This window comes from Callorhinchus milii, unplaced genomic scaffold (genome assembly GCF_018977255.1).
Source record: "Callorhinchus milii isolate IMCB2004 unplaced genomic scaffold, IMCB_Cmil_1.0 Scaffold6, whole genome shotgun sequence".
Lineage (NCBI taxonomy): Eukaryota > Metazoa > Chordata > Chondrichthyes > Chimaeriformes > Callorhinchidae > Callorhinchus > Callorhinchus milii.
Window position 1 is genome coordinate 13,943,853 of NW_024704747.1, and position 14,186 is coordinate 13,958,038.

Genomic DNA, 14,186 nt, shown 5'->3' on the forward strand with positions numbered 1-14,186 from the left:
CTCCCGTATACAAGCAATCATCACTCAGTGTTCCCCCAACATGCAGACTCTCTGCACATTACACAGAGGACATAATTGCCAGGTGAACGGTCAGGCAAATATTGTTAGACTGTGGATGTGCGTGGTTTAATTTGATGATTTCTGTTTCATTGCACTGTTGAAAACCCACTGAATGCACATCTGCTTGTAACTTTCTGGAGCTTTGAAAGATGAGATTTTCTATGTGATTTGTCCAGCTCCTCCTCTCACACTCTACAAAGAGCCTGCTCTGTAATCACCACACATGTAATTATTCCTGCAGATTTCTGGCTTTGTGCCCAGGCTTCACGACTGCAAGCACAGATCACAAGTCTATTATTTACACGCAGAGCCAGCACACTGCTTTAACATAACTCCTCTTTACACAGTTCTGGATAAAGAGGGATAAACGAATAAAAAGGGCATTCACAAAGACTTATGGATACTGGTTCCCGTTACTCATCCCACCTAACAGTGCGAATCCCTGGAATGAAATCTTAACTTTAACCCTAACCTGGAGTTCCTATGGGTCAGTGTGATGCACACACAATTACCAAGAGGATTCAACAGCTACAAATCTTTCCAAATCGAGTGGTGACTTGCGCATTCTGTCATTTCAATCGCAACCATATATTGATTCTATGTTCTGCATTAAAAAACCCTTGCCCCAACACTTGGGATCTGCCTGGCACAATTGGAAGCACTCTTGCCTCTGAGACTGAAGCTTGTGAGTTCAAGGCTCACACTCCAATAGGGTCCAACACTCTCCCAACTCTCCAATGGTGGACTCCCTCTGCTCAGTAGGCTCCGGCCTGCTCCACATTCCCCTGCCCGGCCCACCCAACCATTGGCAGTCGATCCTTCAACCTCTCTGCCCCCACCCTTTGGAACTCCATCCCACAGTCCCTATACCTTGCTCTCTCCCTTGCCTCCTTCAAGATACATCTCAAGACTCTCCACTTGCCGTGCTTTTGGCCACCCTCCTACCTCTACCCTCTCTGCCCTCCACCCCTCCTGATCACAACCCGCTGCTCGGGTCCAAATTCCTGACTGTCCAGCACCTTGGGACATCCTCTCGACGTGAAAAGCATTATATAAATGTAATTTGTTGTTGTTCTTGTTCTCCTGCTTCTTGTTCTCCTTCTTTTCCTCTTTTTCTTCTTCAGGTGGACATTAAAATGACTTGGACTTGGGTATAAAGAGCAACATTGTAAAATTTGCAGATGCAAAACTTGGGAACGTAGTAAACAGTGAGGAGAATGGTAACAAATTGCAAGACATAGAAAGTCTAGTGAAATGGGCAGACACATGGCAGATGAAGTTTAATGCAGTATTGAAGTAATGCATTTTGGGAGGAAGGATAAGGAGAGGCAATATACACTAAATGGTACAGTTTTAAAGGGGTCTCAGGGGCAGAGAAATCTGGAGATTCACATACACAGGTCTTTGAAGGTGGCAGGACAGTTTGATAGAGCTGTTTAAAAAGCATATGGGATCCTTGTGGCTTTATAAATAGAGGCATAGAATGCAAGAGCAAGAAAGTTCTGCTAAACCTTTATAAGATTTCAGCTGGAGTATTATGTTCAATTCTGGGTACCACACTTTATGAAGGATGTCAAGGCCTTGGAGAGGGTGTAGAGGAAATTTACCAGAATGGTACCAGAGACGAGGGACTTCAGTTATGTGGTGAGACTAGAGAAGCTGGAATTGTTCTCAATAGAACAGAGAAGGTTAAGGGGATATTTAATAGAGGTGTTCAAAATTATGAGGTGTTTTGATAGAGTAGATAGGGAGAAACAGTTTCCACTGGCAGATGGGTTGGTAACCAAGGGACATAGATTTAAGATGATTGACAAAAGAACCAGAGAGGAGATTAGGAGAATTTTTTTTACAGGGAGAGTTGTTACAGTCTGGAATGCACTGCCTGAAATGTAATGGAAACAGATTCAATAACAACTTTCAAAAGGGAATTGGATTGGTACTTGAAAAGGAAACATTTGCAAGGATATGGGGAAGAGGGGGGAATGGATAGCTCTTCTAAAGAGCCGGCACAAGCATGATGGGCCGAATGGCCTCCTTCTGTGCTGTAATATTCTATAATTCTATGAGTCTATGATCCCTTGGCACCATTCAAAAGGACAAGTCATGACACTTTACAGTATATTCTGTGAAGAATTTTGAGACATCCTCCTGACAGGAAAGGCACTATACCAAATACAATTATGAATAATTTTTATTTTCTTATAAATATAATCCCTAAGTAAATTTAGGAACCATATGTAAGCATTCATATGAATATTGGCAAATATGTAACAAAAAATAACTTTAACTGTGACAAGCTAAACTAAAATTTCAGCAATGAAACAATTATAACAACAACTCTCATTTATATAGTGCCCTTCATGTAATATAATGTTTTGGAGTGCTGAGGGGAAAGGGTGAGGTGACCATAGGCCCTCTGGAGTTCCAGAGTGTGGGGCAGAAAGACTGAAGGCCCGATCGCCAGTGGTGGGATAGGAAGATGGGGGACATGGAGCCCATTGGTGGCTTAGTGTCCATTGAGAGAAGGGAATGGGATGGTTGGCAACATGTAAGTAGGTTACAGAGGTAGGGAGGAGCAAGACTGTGGAGGATTTTGAAAGTGAGGATGAGGATCTTAAACTCAATCATCGGAGGAAATGGGGAACCAGTGAAGCCAGTTGAGGATGTGGGTGATCGACTTACAAAGCTTTGTGCGGGAGGTAGATTTTAAGGGAGAACTTAAATACATAGATTAATGGGTTATAGGTTGGAATAGGTTATTTATAGCAGAATATAAACTTCAGTGTCTGAGCTGATGGATTGGTGAGTGAAGACATTGACCTGTCACAAAATGTCCGTCTGCAGTGATATGAGGACAGGATTGTGTTCAACTGAGGTGGAATACGACTACATCCAAACAACAACTAACATGAAGATGCACTTTGAAATGGAGAGGATTATACCGTCCTCAATATTCCTGCCACACTCGTCCCCAGAGACTCCAGGAAGAGCTGCTGATGTTGGAAGCCTGCCATAGGTCAGAGCTTGTGCAGCACTTTATCTGTGGCAGAGAAAAAGATAGCGTCAGCATAGCCCCTCAGACCTTTGATAATGTTCTCTGGTGAGCACCACTCAAGTAGCTGGTGATGTAATGCCAGTATCCATATAAACAATGTTAGACACAGGTTGTTGAGTAGAAAAGGAAACTTTAAAAATAACAAATCTTTCATGGACTGTTGAAGAAATGTTTCTCTTTGCCTACGGAGCATAAAGATATCCTGTCTTCCAGACGTCTCAAAACGCTTCACAGAATGTACTGTAAAGTGTATTGACTGTATATCTTGTGGACATAAGGATATCCTGTAAATTATAGCGATTGTATTTTGTAGGCAAATGCAACAGCTAAACAACTATGAATTAAACTTGGTCCAACTGGTTGATTTAATCTAACCCGAGATCATTTCCAAGATTCCAATTTCCGCTCCCACTGGTGAATGTCCAGTAGGACCCAGCGGTTCGGAGGATGCAGTGCAGAAAGTGAAAATAATGCCAGCTGTTACTACAGTTTCTACCCGAGTTGAGAAGAAGGCAAGCATGTCTCCTTATCCACCACGTCCTTAGCATCCACCAGCTCTGGCCGCTGCTGATAGTAACTCGTGGGGCTGATTGGGAGAGAAAGAGATTGAGAGAGGGTGAGACAAAGGAGTGAAGAGAGAGAGGGGAGGGTGGGTTAGGGGTAGAGAAGGAGTGGAGGAGAGAGAGGTTGGGGGGAAAGAGAGGGAAGGCAGAGAGGGGGAGGGGAGAGAAGGAGGATGGGAGAGAGGGGGGCGAGGGGAGTGAGGGGGGCGAGGGGAGAGAGGGGGCGAGGGGAGAGAGGGGGGGCGAGGGGAGAGAGGGGGGCGAGGGGAGAGAGTGGGGGCGAGGGGAGAGAGGGGGGCGAGGGGAGAGAGGGGGGGCGAGGGGAGAGAGGGGGGCGAGGGAGAGAGGGGGGGCGAGGGGAGAGAGGGGGGCGAGGGGAGAGAGGGGGGCGAGGGGAGAGAGGGGGGCGAGGGGAGAGAGGGGGGGCGAGGGGAGAGAGGGGGGCGAGGGGAGAGAGAGGGGGGCGAGGGGAGAGAGAGGGGGGCGAGGGGAGAGAGAGGGGGGCGAGGGGAGAGAGGGGGGGCGAGGGGAGAGAGAGGGGGGCGAGGGGAGAGAGAGGGGGGCGAGGGGAGAGAGAGGGGGGCGAGGGGAGAGAGGGGGCGAGGGGAGAGAGAGGGGGGCGAGGGGAGAGAGAGGGGGCGAGGGGAGAGAGGGGGGCGAGGGGAGAGAGAGGGGGGCGAGGGAGAGAGAGGGGGCGAGGGGAGAGAGGGGGGGCGAGAAAGGGGGACGAGGGGAGAGAAACGGGGGACGAGGGGAGAGAAACGGGGGACGAGGGGAGAGAGAATGAGGGGGCGAGAGGAGAGAGAGGGGGAGGCGAGGGGAGAGAAAGGGTGGCAAGGGGAGAGAAAGGGGAGACTCACTTGCACAGAATGCAGCAGACAATCAAAACAATGAGATGTAAGAGTCAAAATCTTGTTATTTTTTGTGAAGCCTAAATGCCTGGCCCCAGCATGACCATGAAATTCCCATTTTCAGCCTGTTACTCAGTTTGACAAAATAATCCACACAAACATTATAATAATAAAAAAAGTGGAAGCCGCTTTAGCCGGACACCGGGTCAATCGGAGGAACACCCAGGCCCAATTCATTCTTACCTGCTTTAAATATTTATTCTTACCTGTTTTAAATATGCCAGTTAATATGGACAAAATGCCGCTGGTTAACTCGCTTGCGTGTTCTGTGTCTCGAGTGGCTCCATTCAGCATTAAAAAGCTCAGGGATGGAGATGGGAGGAGACAAATTGCAATTGATTGACAGCAACTCTCGGCTATCAATCACTGAGGGGGACAGAAGAACGGGGAAGAAACAAGTGAGGGAATGGGAGAAGTCAAATTGGGATTGATTGACAGCTGGAGCCACCTGTGAATAGGTGGAGTGCCCATCGATTCACAAGTGGCTCCAGGCTGTCAATCACATTGGAGCCACTGCTAAGTGGTCCCCTTCCCATCCAATGTGCATGGCAATGGGAAGAGGAGGTGCTGCCTCCACTCCTCTAATGATTGGGAAGAGGTCAGAGAAATTCGGTTAACCTCGGATGCCTCTTAAGGCGGACAAAATGGCAGTCCCCGATGTGTCCCCACTCCACTTAAGTGGCTTCCACTGTACTTGCATTTGAAATAACGCCTTTCATGTTGAGGGACATTACAAAGTACTTCACAGGATAATTTCGAAAGTGGAGTGACTGTGGACAAACACAGCAGCCAATTTGCACACAGCAATGTCAGGTGTACAAACAGCCATGGAGTGAGGATGGAAATTTATCTGAGGGATTGTTGGCCAAGACACTGGGGGAAACTCACTTCACTTTTTTTTGATTAGTGCTGTGGGATCTTTAACATCCACCTCAACAGACAGTTGGGACTTTGGCACCTCCAACAATGCAGTATGCCCTATTATTTTGGAGTGTCAGCCAAGACTGTATAAGTTTCAAGTCCCAACATGGGTCTTGAAGCCACAAATCTCTGACTCACAGGAAAGTTCTACCAACTGAACAGGTGTTTTTCTCATTGTGATATCTGATAAATATAGAATTTAACCGTAAATTGGCCATGGAGCATGTTTCTCACCTCATTCCACATTGGTGGAACTGAACTGAAGGCCCCATTGGACTTTACAAACCTTTCCCAGTCTTTCCTTCTTTCAGTTTTTGCACCACTATGTTGATCTACCTTTGAGCAGAAGTTTTGAGCAGCAGATGGAATGTTAATGCCAGATAAGCTTGTTAAAGGATAAATGGGCTAGAAGTATAGAGGAGCAGGAAATGACAAAGGTGTTAAATTAATTATTCACAAGCTCTGGATCCAGTTGTTTCAGTTTAGGAATGTTTAACATTACATTATCAGCTCACACTACCTGAGTCACCATCCAAAGCTTGCTCACCAAGGACAGTACATTTGCCAACATCAGAGATTCCACTATCTCTCCAGCCTCCACACCCTCCCCTTCAATACTGGGGCACCTTGATATAAATCCTCAGAGTGGAAATGTTTAATATTTTCAGAAGTCCATTAAATGCTGTACCAGAAGAGTTGAGCACAAGAATTTGCATTCATATAGCAACCTTCACATAGAATAACATCTTGGAGTGCTTTACAATGAATTGTTAGATACTGAGCAGGAGAGAGGGGGAGGTGACAATAAACACGATAAAAGATGTGTAGCAATCCTCCCCCAACCCGCCAATGTTCCAAGAATTAGTCAGTTCAGGCAATCATTGACCAGCCAGCCTGACATTTCTGTGGATTGCTCAGCAACACGTTACAAAGCTGCTACCAGTTTTCATCATAGAGTGGCAATAAACAGCAATGGAACTGGCCATCCCCGCTCACAAATCAACTGGATTTATTTAAGGCATTAACGACATTAATAGCGGAGGGCTTTTCAAATAGAAATTATTTTCATAACTTTCACAAAGTTGACAAATGAGACTTATGAAGATTATGGTTCATAAGAGTTAATATAAAATGAGCTAATTGGATTTAGAACTGTTTTAGCGATAGAAAGGTGGTAAGTGAAAAATGTCTAGCGTGGGAGCGAAAAGCTGTTGCACGTTGAGTTGCATGTGTAAATTCTGTGTTCAGTCTTTCTCCCCCCCCCTCCCTCCACACACACATTGTTCACACTATTAAGTAATGTAATGTACAGAAGGTAAGATGAAAGATGTGTGATATCATCATGTGTTAGTGGTGATATTCAAATATACTTTTCCATTCTTCATTCGACGGTTCTGGATGTGGATGTTCTGTCTACTTATCTCTCAGTCATCAAGATCTGATGAGCTGCACTTTCAAAATAAATATGGATGAGGTGGAAGCCATCCTTCTTGGCTCTGCCAATGTCTCCTCACAAAGTCTCTTCTGGCTCCCATCTCTTTAACCTCTCCAGCCTCTCTCAAACCAAAGGAACCCGTGCACAACCTTGGCACGTGATTCGATTTTCAGCTCTCCTTTTTCCCACAGATCTAATCACTGGACAAGATCCCACTCCTCTGCTCACCTCTTCCCTCAACTAAAGGGCTTGCAATGCGGCCTTAGGGACTGAGCTTCCAGATGCTAGCTCTTTGACCTCTGGAATTCCCTCAAAGTCTTGTCCTCAAATTCCGTTCTAAAAACTACCTCTTCAATAGTGTCTTTAGTTACCTTCCCCTCTCTCCCCTGCTTGGCATTTGACCCCACCACCTTAAAGTGCTCCAAGACACTATCCCACTATATAAATGCAAGCTGTTGTTGATACATATATGTCTTGTTAGTGGTGATTTCAACATGTATTGCATTTTTACTGATAACACATTTGTGTATATTCCTCAATATATAAATCACAGGAAACTATGATTTGGAATATTGTATTTCAATATTCAGTGCCTTTCACGTCCAAGGTGCTGGACAGTCAGGGATTTGGACCCAAGTTGGAGGTTGGGATCAGGGAGGGTAGCCAAAGGCGTAGTCGGAGAGAAGTTTTGAGACGCGCCTTGAAGGAGACAAGGGAAGGTGGCTAAGGGCCTTCTCCTCCTGCCCTCAGCCTGCGGGGTACCCCAGGGCTCCATCCTTGGCCCTCTTCTTTTCCTTATCTATATTCTCCCCTAATGTTCTATCAGCTTGTCTGGCAGACATCAGGGCCTGGATGAGTGCAAACTTCCTGCAGCTGAATGTGGACAAGATGGAAGCTATACTCCTTAGCTCCCGTCAACATCTTCATTCCTGCGGATCTGAACTTCTCAAACTCCCTGGGCTCTCCCTCACACTCACCAAACCATTGTGCAATCTAGGAGTCCAGTTCAACCTCAGCTCTCCTTGCTCCCCCACATCTGGTCCCTGACTAGGACCGCTTTCGTCCAGCTCCACCACATTGCCTGCCTCTGACCGTACCTTAACCCAAATGCAGCCAAAACCCTCATGCATGTGTTTGTCACCTCCCTTCTGGATTACTCAAACACACTCCTCATTGGCCTCCCCAGCTCCATTATTCAAAATCCAGCTCATTCAGAACTCTGCCGCCCGCATACTTACCCGGACCACATCTCACCAGCTCTGGCCAGGCTCCACTGGTTCCCCATCATCAAAGGGATCAATTTCAAGATCCTCACACTTGTGTTCAAATCCCGACAACAAGCTGCAGGTCATTCAGAACTCTGCAGCTCGTGTTCTGTCCCGCACCAGGCTACTCGACCACATCACTCCCACCCTCGCTTGCCTCCACTGGCTCCCCATCCCTCAGAGGATCGAATTCAAGATCTTCATCCTCACCAACAAGACCATTCATGGCCTTGCTCCCTCCTACCTCTCCGATCTACTATTCCCCTACTTACCTGCCCATATCCTGCATTCCTCTAGCTCCGGTCTGCTCCACATCCCCCGCCCTAACCGCTCTACCATCGATGGCTGGGCTTTCAGCCTCTCAGCCCCTAGGCTCTGGAACTCCATCCCCCAGTGCCTTCGCCTTGCTTCCTCCCTTTCCTCTTCAAGGCCAGTCTCAAGATCTTTCTCTTCAACCGTGCCTTCACCTCTCCTCTCAACTCTCTACTCCCTCCTCGCTCCCTCCCTTCCCTCCCCTCACCCTGACCATTTCCCCCCTGCTCGGGTCCTGACCCAACTGTCCAGCGCCATGGGACATCCTCCCGACGTGAAAGGCGCTCTATAAATGCAATCTTGTTGTTATTGTTGTGTTCAAATCCCTTCACTCTCTGGCATGTCCCTACCTCTCTGTCATCCTCACTCCCCAATCCACCACCAGGCACCTTCGCTCAACTGGCACCGGCCTCCTGCTCCTCCCTCGCACACTTCACCCCATCATCGAAGGTCATGCTTTCAGCAGCTATGCCCTAAAACTCTGGAACTTTCCCTCAATCCCTCCGCCTAGCCCCCTCTCTCCCCCTTTTCAAGTCCTGCCTAAGAATCGTCCTCTTCGATCGTGTTTTTGGCTACCTCTCCCCACCCCCCTGGCTCGGTGTCAGACTTCACCACTGTGAAGAGCACTAAGATGCTACCCAGCGTGGAGGGCACTATGTAAGTGTAAGGTGTTGTTGCTGTAAGGGCATGTGAAATGGAGTTCCAATGGGTGGGGGCAGAAAGGCTGAAGGCCTGACCGCCGATGGTGGGACATGCTGGGCAGGGGACGTGGAACAGGCCGGAGCGGACAGGTTGATATGGAATTCAGCAGATGCCAGAGGTAGGAAGGAGCAAGGACTTTGAGGGCAGAGCGGTTCATGGCACGGATGTGGGTTAGAAAGGACAGTTCAGGGTCAAACAAGACGCAAAGGTTCCAAACTGGTTCGGTGGAGTGTGCATCCCTGGATGGTGATGCTGTCAGTGCCTGAGGTGTAGAGGCACTGACGGGAGCCAATCATTTCAGCTGTGGTTGCATTAGGAGCAATGCTAAAGTGCTCCCAGGGGCTCAGGAGAAAATAAGCAAGACAAATCCAGCCTAACACAGATCTCTATCAAAAGATCACTGATCTGTCGGAGAGGATTCAAAGAAGCGTAATCTGCGTAATTCCAGGATTTAAGATAATTTAGCTTGTTTTATTACAGAATAAAACCGTGGGAGACATCATCTGGAATTGTAAAACTCTCAGAAGAATGGATAATATAGGTGTCAGCAGATAGTCTAACCTGGACAGAATCCAAATCTCACTCAAGGCTCGAGATGAAAACCATTTGGTTTTCCTCAAAGGTGTAAATTTATCAGTAAATGCTACAATTAACATCTTTCAAAAAGAGCTGAATTATTTTCTTGATGGGAATAGGATGGAGGGTAATTAAAACTGAATGATGAAATGCTGAGATGCTTCCTGATTTTTGGACAAACTGATGCATACATAAGAGAGGAGTTTAGAAGAGGGGAACAGAAGTGGGGCCTTGCATGGAGTATAAACGCCAGCACAGTTGATTGAATGGCCCATTTCTACGCAAGTTATATGTACTTTTGAGGACTATTTTAAATGTCATGCTTAGAAAGCCAAACAGTTGTTTTAGGACAGGTTATCAAAAGCAGGGTGTATTGTTATTCTGGAATCTTGCTTGATTCACCTTTGGAGGTTTGGAAGAAGCATTAGAGAACCTTTCCTTTAGAGATGAAGGTAGTTCAGTATTCACAAGGCCACACGTGGTTCAGATAAAGTGACCTTTCGACCCATTTGATCTCACCCATCCAGAATATTAGCCAACTGCATTCAACTGTTTCTTAAATTAGTTCAGTGTCTATGCCTCAAACATTAATTCTCTCGAGATACTTCCTGATGTGAGAGCTCAATTTTAAACTCATAGCCTGAACCTGCAACCACATTGAATGGATGTCACAGGGTTTGGGGAAGGACCTAGGTTTAATCAGATAAGGGCTCACCATACCATATTTTTTTATTCTTTGTGCTGGCCTCTCAAACTCCACCCTCCACATTAATTTGAACTCTGTGGCCATATCTTCTCCTGCACCAAGCTCCAGATACAAGCTACTGATAACCCAGTGGAACAACTTTGACGTCTTTTCACCAAAGTTCAAATCCTTTCATACCTATATATGACTACTTCCAGCCCTAACCCTGTGCTCACAGCCCTTTCCTTTCTGGTTCACTGTTAACTTCTCATTCTTGTCCTTCCAGGACTCATCAGAATGGCTGTCTTTGGAATTCTCTTCCAACATCTTTCGTTTCGCCCTGCCTTCAAAACCCTCTTCAAAACATCTCTTTGTCCCTGCTTTTGGTGAATATCTTTAATTCTGTTTGGTTCTCACTATTAACTATTCAGTGCCTTTGCAACATTCTTCCTGAACGATGTCATGTAAGTTATTCTGGTTAAATAGTCTACAGTTAGACTCACTCATGTGAATGGCCACTTGGGGAATATTGAACTCATCGAAGTGTTCCCCAATGGTAGGAAACCGGGCATTAGAGCAGGCAGGAAAAAAATTACGGGAATTACACTTAAAAAGGTTACAAATATGTGATCCACTGTATTGCGACTTGTACTTGGTGTAGCTTCTCTGTAGGGGATATCTGTGTGGGTTTTCTGATTTTTTTAAAGCTAAATATAAACACTGAAATTACCTTTTTTTTATATGTTAACTTCAAAACAAAATTAATGCAATACATAAAAATATTGACAAACATATGGAAATGTTTTCCAAAAACACCTCAAAATTACAAAAGCCCATCCTTTGAACCAGCAGACAACAGCAGGTCCCAAAAATCTTAGCAATTGATACAGTGACTATTATATCAAAACTCCTCAAAGAGTTTGACAGTTAATTGCTTTCAAATATAGTTACTATATAGCTTTGACCATGTGGTGAGTGACCGAATTTGGGGTAGGGGGATATCAGGATAAACTCCCTTATCTTTTCAAATAGTGCCATGGGACGTTTAACCTAGACAGACAGGACTTCAGTTTAATGGCCCATCCAAAATGGCACCTCCGACAATGTAGAGCTCCCTCAGCACTGCACTGGAGTGTCCGCTTAGACTGTATGAGTTCCAAGTCCCAAAGTAGAGCTTGAACCTACAACCTTCTGACTCAGAAGCAAGAGTGCTAACTGAGCGAGACTAACACACAAATAACCAAGACCCCACCAGTAGCCATAATGTAAATGACCAATTTATCTGGAGTACAAGATATTGTACTGGCCAATATGATTGTTGGCCAGTACAAAGGAGAATATTTTGAATATTGTCTGAGATCTTTTAATGTCCACCTGAACAGAAAAACAAGACCTTGATTCCAGCATTTCATCGCAAGGGATGCAGCTCTGACAATACAGTGCTCTCCCAGTAGTGCACAGTTGTATCATTCTGGGCTATGTATTTGAGTCTTAATTTGGTATTTAAGACAAGGCAGAGAATGCTATCAAGTGACCCAATGCCATCAGCCAGACCATTTAACAAGAAGCATCTGCGGTGCAGTATTCTAGTTTGGATGCTGCACAGATAGAAGGTAGCTCTAATGTTTGCTTTTCTTTCTTTGCAACCAAGATTTCCAAATGTCAGCCATTAGTCACAGCTGTTGCGCAAACACAGTATCACACAGATCCCAGTGTGATGTGATATTTAAATAATTTGTGGGCTTAACTGTGACTGTTTAAATCCCATCATCATTGAAGTGCAGCATCACCCGAAAACCCATGTGCTATCTATTTATATCAGAGTTCATCACAACTGCAAATTTTAAATCCATGATACTTCTTCACCCTTTTAAGAGATTAAATCCATGATAGTTTTTTCACCCTTTTAAGAGATTCGCAGACCTCGAAGCCTGAAAACCTATTCAAAAAATAATTAAGCAAATTAGCATGTATGTATGTCGCATACTATACCTTATGCTGCAGACATCAAGAATGGGTGCACCTTACAAGAAGGTACTGCTGGTTTCATTGCAGTCAACTCGAAGATTTGACTGAATGTGCGAGAAATAGTATCTGCCTTAAAGTGAAAATAATAATAATAATCCTTGCATTTGATATAGCATTTTTCACATCTTCTAGATATCTCAAAGCACTTCACAGAATATGCTGTAAAGTGAATTGACTGTATATTTGTGGGCGAAACGCGGCAGCCAATTGCGCACAGCAGAGTCCCACAAACAGTCGTGGATTGAAAATGACCAACTTATTATTGTTTTGTTTTTTGGAGGGATTATTATTAGGCGTGTGGAGTAAGGAAACTTGCCCAAGGTTTCGCCCTCTGCCTGGAATTGAACCCAGGTGTCTCGCTTGCAAGGCGAGTGCTCTAACCACTGAGCTACAGGACTCCACAAAAATAATCATTTGGTGTTGCGACACTACAGAAATGATGTTACGGTCGAAGAATTCTGATCAGCTGAGGATTTCACTGCTTGCTTGTAATACAATAAAAATAATAATGCATGGATTTGATATCGCTCCTTAGACAGCTCAAAGAGCTTCACGGGACATACTGTAAAGCAAATTAACTGTGTTTTGTAGACAAAAGTATAACTGGAGAGACATTATATCTGAACTGAAGCATTCATTCTGTCTAGCAACAATTATATCTGCCTTATTCACAAGCCTGAGCTTTGTGATAAATAGGAATACAATACCTAAACAAAATTAACCTGAATATTTGCGAGATAAAAGTGAAAATGGGTGGAATTCACATAAAAGGTGACTTTGGGAAATAAATTCAAACCTATTACAAAAAGATTTGTGGAGACTAGAACAAAGGAAAGGTAAATGGAACTTAACAATACTCTTAAATACTGAAAGTTCCTGCATCAAAAGAAGCCATTTCATCCATTACATCTGAGACAGTCTGCCTCTTTTTCTATATTGGCTTTTTTTAAATTCATCCCACTTCTAGCTTGCTCCTCCCATCTGCCAATACTTTTGCTACTCTCATGGTTATGCAGTTCCTTTATCAACAATTCTATTGATCCAATCTCATTGAAGTCCATAATAGCCCAACAATCCTCTGAGCGAAGGCACCCCTCACCAAAACTTCCCCTCCCCCAGATAAAATTGGTCCTTGACTTCATGGCTGTTTGTAAGATACTACAAACTGGTTGCCATGTTATAATAATAATAATACTAATCCTTGCATTTGATATAGCGCTTTTTCACGTCTTCTTGACGTCTCAAAGCGCTTCACAGAATAGACTGTAAAGTGAATTGACCGTATATTTGTGGGCGAATATTTACGTTTATGTTCACCTACATATATAGTTAAAGCTGGACAGAAACTCTGCAAATATTCTGAGGCATTGACATTACAATATCAAATCATAACTTTTCTTAATTTTTTTAAAAATTGCTCTAATTTACAAAAAGGGGCAGAAGGACAAATCTGGGAACTACAGGCCAGTCAGCCTAACATCAGTAGTGGGGAAACTCCTGGAGACTATAATCCGGGACAGAATAAATTTTCACTTAGAAGAATATGGGTTAATTAGGGACAGCCAACACGGATTTGTTAAAGGCAAATCTTGTCTAACAAATCTAATCGAATTTTTCAATGAGGTAATGGAGAGGGTGGATGAAGGCAGTGCAGTAGATGTAGTTTATACGGA